Below are 7,814 nucleotides of genomic sequence, written 5' to 3'. Positions count from 1 at the left end.
TATTCCGCGGGAAGTCGGTGGGAAAGGTGACTCTTGTGTTACGGAGCACGACTATGTTATGGACACCGCTCAGCTTAACAAGAGGGACTGTACTATCGACTCCTTACCAACTACGCCAGTTAAAAATCCTGCAGGGAAAAAGCCCAAACCAGCTGATGACGGTGAGGATAGTGAAGTTTCCAACAACGCCATTTTACAGGCAATACTGGGCCTTGAAAAAAGAGTGGATGTGCAACTAGCTGATCTGAAGGAGCAGACAAAACAAAGTAGCGTCATGATTGCTAGTTTAGCCAAAGCTGCAGTTCAACGCAGAGGAAATGAAAGAATGCAAAAAGAAAGTTGAAGATTTGAAGAAACAAAACGACCAGCTTTGCAAGGTTAACAACGATCTTAAAAATAGAGTGAGAGAGCAAGAGAGATACAGGATGAGGTGGTGTCTGCAGATTAAAGGTTTGGAAGAAAAAAGAGATGAGAACATTCGAGAACAAGTCACCGAAATCCTCCGGAAAATCGCACCAGATCTTGAGTCGAAGGTGGAGGATGCAGTTGACGTCGTTCATAGAACGGGGAGAAAGATGGATAACAAGATCAGACACGTTGTCATTCTATTTGCAAAGAGATGGGTGAAAGAAGAAATCTGGCGTCGGACCAAGAACTCGCAGGTCTGCAAGGATAAAGGCATCCGCTTTGCTGAAATGTTGCCGCGGGAGGATTGGGAGGAGAGAAGACGCTTGTGGCCGCAAATTGAACAAGCGAGGCGCGCTGGAAAACTGGCTTTTTTTCGGTGCCCACATGGATACGTAGACGGACGTCGGATTGGAGATGAAGGGTGAAGCAATTAAATATGACTGTGATATAATGGAAACGTTTGTAAAGGGACATTATAACTCTATTAAGGTTTAACGTTAGGTTAAATCACTAACTGGACGGAGTAAACAAGGGTTACATTTACCGTTTACTTCTTTTCTTTTTTGTGTTTACTGTTCATGGAAAATGTTGACATTTCTTTTGGTTCATTAAACGTTAGGGGCCTGAAAGACATTGTGAAAAGGAAAGCACTTTTTTTATTTTGTAAAGGGCAAAGATCTCAGTGTTTATTTTTGCAAGAGACTCATTCGGCTGATGTGGACGTAGCTTTTTGGACTAACCAATGGGGAGACAAGATTTTATTTAACCATGGCTCCAATCGCTCGGCAGGTGTGGCAATTTGTTTTAATAGATGCCCTGGAGAAATTATAACGCATAGAAACGATGGAGATGGTCACTGGCTAACGGTGGTATTAAAGGTAGAAAGTCAGTTTCTTATTATAACAAACATTTATGGATATAATAATGACGGACAAAACAAGAAACTCATGGAAAAAATAACAAATGTGATATCAGAGCTTAAAGTGCGGTACCCCACTAGCTATATTTTAGTAGGAGGAGACTGGAACATGACTCCGGATGAATGGGTGGACAGGATACCTCCAAGACTATGCAAACCAAATTGTAATGAGATTATTAAAAGTTTTACGACAGATAATAATTTAACTGATGTTTGGAGGTGTCTCAACCCAGATGTTGAAAGTTACTCATGGTTTAAGCCCAATGGGGGTAACAAGTCCAGAATCGATTATTGGATGGTGAGTGATGACATTCTAAGAAATACTTTACGTTCTAGAATCTCTAAAGCACCCTTAACTGATCATTGTTTTATAGATTTAGTTTTAGGACCCGCAGTGAAAGAAGTTAGGAATAAAGGGTATTGGAAATTGAATGCCAGATTGCTAAAGAATGAAGTCTATTGTGTTCAGATTAGAGAATTGATCAAAGAAAATGAAGATAATGAATCATTCAGAAATAATAGGGGTAGATGGGAATTTACTAAGTTTAAGATAAGACAATTTACTATTAAATTTAGCAAAAAACTCAGCAGGGAAAAAAGGGAATATGAAAGCAACTTACTTCGAGAAATAAATTTGTGCTGTAGTAAAGTAGATTTAAACTCTCAAGAGAAGAATAAACTAATGGAGTTACAAGTTAAATTAGATGATCTCTATCTTGAAAAAGCTCAGGGCGCCTTCATAAGATCAAGGGCAAAATGGATTGAAGCAGGTGAAAAAAACTCTGCATACTTTAGCAATTTGGAAAAAAGTAGACAGCTAAAAAACTCTATTACAAGTCTAATAATTAATGGAATAGAAAATAAAGATGTTAGAAGTATAGAAAAAGAGGTTTTCTCATTCTACTCTGAATTATATTCCTCTCGTTATTCGGCAGTAGATGCCAACATCCTGTTTGATAAGATTAAGAACTCTAGATCTTGCATTGATGACTCCTTTATGGATATATGTGAGTCGGATTTTAAAATCGAGGAACTGGATTCAGTTATTTCTAAGATGGCCTTAAATAAATCCCCAGGGACAGATGGACTTACAACTAATTTTTATCAATTCTTCTGGAAGGATGTAAGAAATCTAGTTTTTAAAGCTATTAAAGAATGTATAGAGGAAAAAGAATTATTGGCAACCATGAAACAAGGATTAATTACCTTGATTCCTAAATCTGGGAAAGACAGAAGGATATTAGACAACCTTAGACCAATCACTTTACTTAATACAGATTATAAGATTCTTTCAGGAGTGATTGCTGCAAGACTAAAAGAAGGCATCTCTTCTATAATTAGTGAGACACAATCTGGCTTTCTGAAAGGAAGGCTTATTCATAATAATATTAGACTTGTATTAGATTTGCTTGATTATAATCAGATGGTTCAAGAAAGGGGGTTTATTTTATTTCTAGATTTTTATAAAGCATTCGATTCTGTTGAACACTCTTTTATTTTAAAAACTTTAGATCATTTCGGTTTTGGAAGAAAATTTATAGATATGATTGGAATGTTATATAATGGAATTAATAGCTCTGTTGCTTTAGGTCATGGCACTTGTTCTAGATTTGAGATCAGGAGGGGAATTCGACAGGGATGTGGTAGCTCACCATTACTGTTCATAATGGTCGCTGAAATTTTAGCTATTTTAATTAAAACCAGTCATATTGAAGGTCTAAATATGATGGACAGACAAATTATAATAAGTCAGCTAGCAGATGACACAACTTTATTCCTAAAAAATGAAGAGCAAATTCCCTTAGCACTGCAATTTATTAATCAATTCTCAAAAGCATCTGGTTTGCAGCTGAATATGAATAAATGTGAAATTCTGGCATTACATGATTATCATTCGCATTCCTTATACAACATAAAGATTAAAAAGGAAGTTAAATATTTAGGGATTATTATCTCTAAAGATAAAACAACAACTGAAAATATGAATGTTTGTAACAATGTGGACAAATGTAAGTCTATTCTTAACAGGTGGCTGCAGAGGGATGTCTCAATTTTTGGGAGAGTGTTATTATCGAAAATGGATAGTTTGTCTAGACTTATTTACCCAGCTTTCTCATTACCCATCTCAACTAGAATGATTAAAAAGATAAACACTGTTAATTTTAAGTTCATATGGAGGAATAGATGTCAATATATAAGAAAGATTGATTTGGTTAAAAACTATGAGGACGGGGGGTTGAATGCGATTGATTTTGATATTATGAATGGTGTCCTGAAGCTGAAGTGGTTAAAGTCTTATCTGACAAATAGAAATTCCTTTTGGTTTACTGTCCCGAATATGATTTTTTTTTAAATGGGTGGGATAGACTTTCTCCTGCACTGTGACTTTGAATGTAGCTCATTACCGATCAAACTCTCTGCTTTCCATCAGCAAGTACTTCTCTATTGGAAATTAATTTATAACCATAATTTTACACCACATAATACACTAGTTTGGAATAACAGGTACATACGGCTCAGCAGAAAATCTGTGTATATAGAGGAATGGAGATCCAAGGGCATTTGGGCTGTTGCACATTTTATGGACGAGACTGGAAACATGTTACAACATGAGGAATTCTGTAAAAAATACCAACTTCAATGTAATGTTAAGTATTACGACAGAATTCTAAAAGCCATACCAAGTTCCTTGAGATCAATGGTTAGAGAAGACACTCGATACTCTGCCATCTCCCCTGTCCTTAGTCAGTTCTGCATTGAAGGTTTGGATTTTTGTGATTTTGAATGCAACAACAAAGTTATTAAGAATCTTCTGATTAAAGAATATTATCCTAACCCAGTAAAAAGATTTTACATACTTAAGGACTTTGAAGTGGAAAAAATTAAGAAAATAAGGAAAAATTACATTTCATTTCCACTCCCACCTAAAGTAAAAGAAGTCAACTTCAAAATCTTAAATGAAATTTACCCAACAAACGAATTCTTGAGATTGAGATTCAACTTCGATCTAAATAATTGTGTCTTCTGTGTAGAAAACATTGAATCCTTAGAACACTTTTTTTTTTACTGTGACCCAGTCCAATCTTTTTGGAGAGAAATGCAGAGCTGGCTAATGTCCAAGGAAATTTGTGAAGACAATTATTTTTGGTGTTTTTGATGAAAATAAGAATGTGGACTTTGTACTTAAAGGTCCCATGACATGAAATTTTCACTTTCTGAGGTTTTTTAACATTAATATGAGTTCCCCTAGCCTGTATACACTGTAAAAACTAAAGGAGCCTCAAATATCCTGTCGGATACTCAAGGAACTTCAAAATGTAATTTAGGTGCCTCAAAGCTCTTTCTCCTATAGTAGGGTTACTGGAGGAGCATTGACAATCTTTGAGGTTCTTGCTGGAACTTATGGGATCCTTTAAGCACTTTGTATTTAGTTTAGAGGTTCTGGAGTCACCTTTTCATTACTATGAGACCTCGAAGTGCTTTGGGGGAAAATAGAGGAACTTGAATGCGATAAAAGGGTTATTGGAAGATCTTTTAACATTTAAGTGGTTCCTGGAAGATCTCTTATGTTAAAGCCAGCATCTGGAGGAACCCAATGGTTCAGTGAGGCCAGAATAAGATTATTATTATCCTATTATTATTATTATAGGCTACTTAAGTTTGATTCAGTATACATACCCAGGTGAAAAAGACGTACTATTAAAAATGTACTTGAGTGTGTTTTTAGTAGGCCTACAATACAAATATACTTTAATGCATTTTTAATACATTTAACAGTAGCCTACGTCTTTTTCACCTGGGTAGCTTACATTTATTTAGTATCTATAGGCCTATTTTGTTGATTAATTTAAACCTTAAACAACAACACTAAATTATAATAATATTAATAAGAAGAATTCATTAATTATTATTGAATAAATAATAGTAATAAAATAATAATTTTTACCTACTTCTTCATAAATTATTATTTGAAGAAGAAGAACTAGGAGGAGAAAAGTTTTATTCTGTCACGAAACTGCTGCTATTCCTCTGCTGTCGTCGCTTCAGTGATCCTCGCGCTGCTCGCGCGCAACAAAGCTCAGCTGATCGACGTCATCGGGTAACGGCTCCTCTCATCAAAGCTTCCGCCGTTTGTTCGGCTCTCCGTTACAAGGTTTGTAAACTCGCCAAATAAATATAAATACAGAGTCTACTCACTATATATTCAAACACACATATATATAAACTAAATTGATTATACATTACTACTTTTTTACAGTGTTTACCACTCGTTTATTGCACAGTATCTGGTATGAAGGTTTTAGCCGCGATGCTAACTACGTTGATCTAACGTAAGTTAATGAACATTATTGTTATGGAAATTATTTACTTATTGTCTTAGATTGATTTAGTCATTCAATTCAACATATTCTGTAAAACTGTGTCTTCAAATTGCTGAGACAGCCTAACTAATGTAGCTGATTCCTGCTGTCGTCATTGGCGTTTGTTATGAATAACAAAAGCAGGTTAATATAGTTTGGTCTGTTTTTGTTTAGCCTAACTTTACTTACTACAGGTGCCCTCATTCTCTCAAATACCATTTTAAAGCCATTTACTGGTCAATAAATATTATGTTGTGAATAATCAGTTTTGTTCTTTTGTTTCCCCAGAACAACCAGTACATTTCTAAAATAATCTGAACATTTCAGAGGCAACATTGAATTACAGTAAGTTACCTATACACCACATGCAAGTACTTTATTACTATGAACTTTCTCTGTGTGAAATTGTATTGTTTGACTGTGTACTTTTTTAATAAGTTATTCTCTGAAAATCTTCCCTCATGCTCTCAAATCTCATTCATGTTACTCAGAAAAATAATATCACAGGTTTGGAGCTAATAATGCTATGCATTTTTTATAGGCTATACCTTAATCATATGCATTTGAATATAAGACATTTGAACCCTGAATTATAACTTAAAGTTTAGTCTTTTTCGACAAAAAAAAAGGAAAAAGCTATTTTATGACTTCAGAAGACTTACAACACAACCCATAACACATGAGTTGTGAACTCATTGATTCTTTTTAGGATCTTTTCTGGGACATTTTTGGAGCTTAACCATTTTTACATAAATTGTTGCATTGAATTGAACTAGACAAGTGTACATAAGAATAGTTTGAATGAATTACAAAAAAAATTTATGCTTGTGTTTCATGCAGTGATATTGAATGGTGACGGGTTGCATTATGCCTGAGATCTGCTTTCGGGTTCCACCGACAGAAAGTCAAACAGGTTTGGAACGTCACAAGGCTGAGGAAATTATTTAATAACTTTAATAACCTTACTAACAGTAAATTTTGTACTTTGCAGGGATCTCGGTAAGCTGAAATACAAGTTTGATCAAGAATAAAAATCCTCCTGTAGACCTGAAAATCACTGAAGTGCCTGGACCATCCACCAGAAAAGAGGAAAAGCAAACAGAAAATGAAGCTGATGCACCTTTTCACTTTTCTAACTCGTTAAGTACCTCACGTGTCCCTTGTGAAGATTTTATAATTGATTGCATTTTATGTTGCAGCGAGTAAAGGTGCATCACATTTGTGAATTTCGTGAAATTACACAGGCAAAAAGACAAAATTGCTGATCTTGTGGATTCTTATTGAAATGACTGAATTCACCAGTGAACATTCACAGAACAACAGATCATTTTACTGCACCTTAACTCTTGTTAAAATGGAAAATATGTTTTCTGCTTGTTGTGACATAAGGAATACTGTTTCCGGGTCGAAGCCTCTACTTCTACTTTCTCTATCTTGTTTCTAGATATTGAGAATACTCAACAACCATTTATGGGAACTGTTGATTCAAGTCACACATTTAAGCTTTTCAAAAGACATAGTGTACATTTCAGTCTCCAGTCTCACGGCATCCCAGACTTCAACATTTTATGATTCAAAATAGCTGAATAACTAACCATCTGAGATTTCGGAATAGAGATAAAGGTTAGGATCCTAATTTTCAGGAATATTACAGCACAATGAGTGTATATTAGCACTGTTTGTTGTTTGTTTTTGGCATCTGATAGAGCTTTTGGACTTGGAAACAGTGACGTCAGACTTAACAAGCGGACTGAAACACATGTTTTAAAATTAAGTGAAGATGGACATTTTTAATTAGTCAAAATTGTAATTTTTTACATTGATTTATTTCATGGAACATGTGTTTTCCATGCATTTTGATGAGATGTCTTTTCTTGTGTAGCCTATTGTATACACATGGTTGATTATTCATGTTACTTATGTATTATACAATTTTTTTTGTGTGTGTGTATTCATTGATATTAATCTATTACTAGCTTTTTTTTTCAAGTGCATGGAAGTGTATGTATTAAAATGGATCTAAAATATGTAATAAACAATTCTTATTTTGTATTTGGTTCAGTTTGTTTATTATAATAGAAGTTAATGGTGGTAACCATAGTAACAACATGAAATTAATTTAATAC

The 7,814-nt window shown here is 34.6% G+C and overlaps 1 long non-coding RNA gene across 1 annotated transcript; it reads left to right on the top strand.

Moving 5' to 3' along the window:
* Nucleotides 1-4,591: 4,591 nt before the first annotated feature.
* LOC309478008 lies at nucleotides 4,592-7,003 on the top strand. Its single transcript, XR_014198746.1, has 4 exons — nucleotides 4,592-5,658; nucleotides 5,977-6,033; nucleotides 6,529-6,601; nucleotides 6,680-7,003. It is a non-coding gene; the product is annotated as an uncharacterized lncRNA (long non-coding RNA).
* The last annotated feature ends 811 nt before the right edge of the window (nucleotides 7,004-7,814 follow it).

This window comes from Leuciscus leuciscus (assembly GCF_965113295.1).
Source record: "Leuciscus leuciscus genome assembly, chromosome: 16".
Lineage (NCBI taxonomy): Eukaryota > Metazoa > Chordata > Actinopteri > Cypriniformes > Leuciscidae > Leuciscus > Leuciscus leuciscus.
This window is presented reverse-complemented; position numbering and strand designations above follow the sequence as displayed.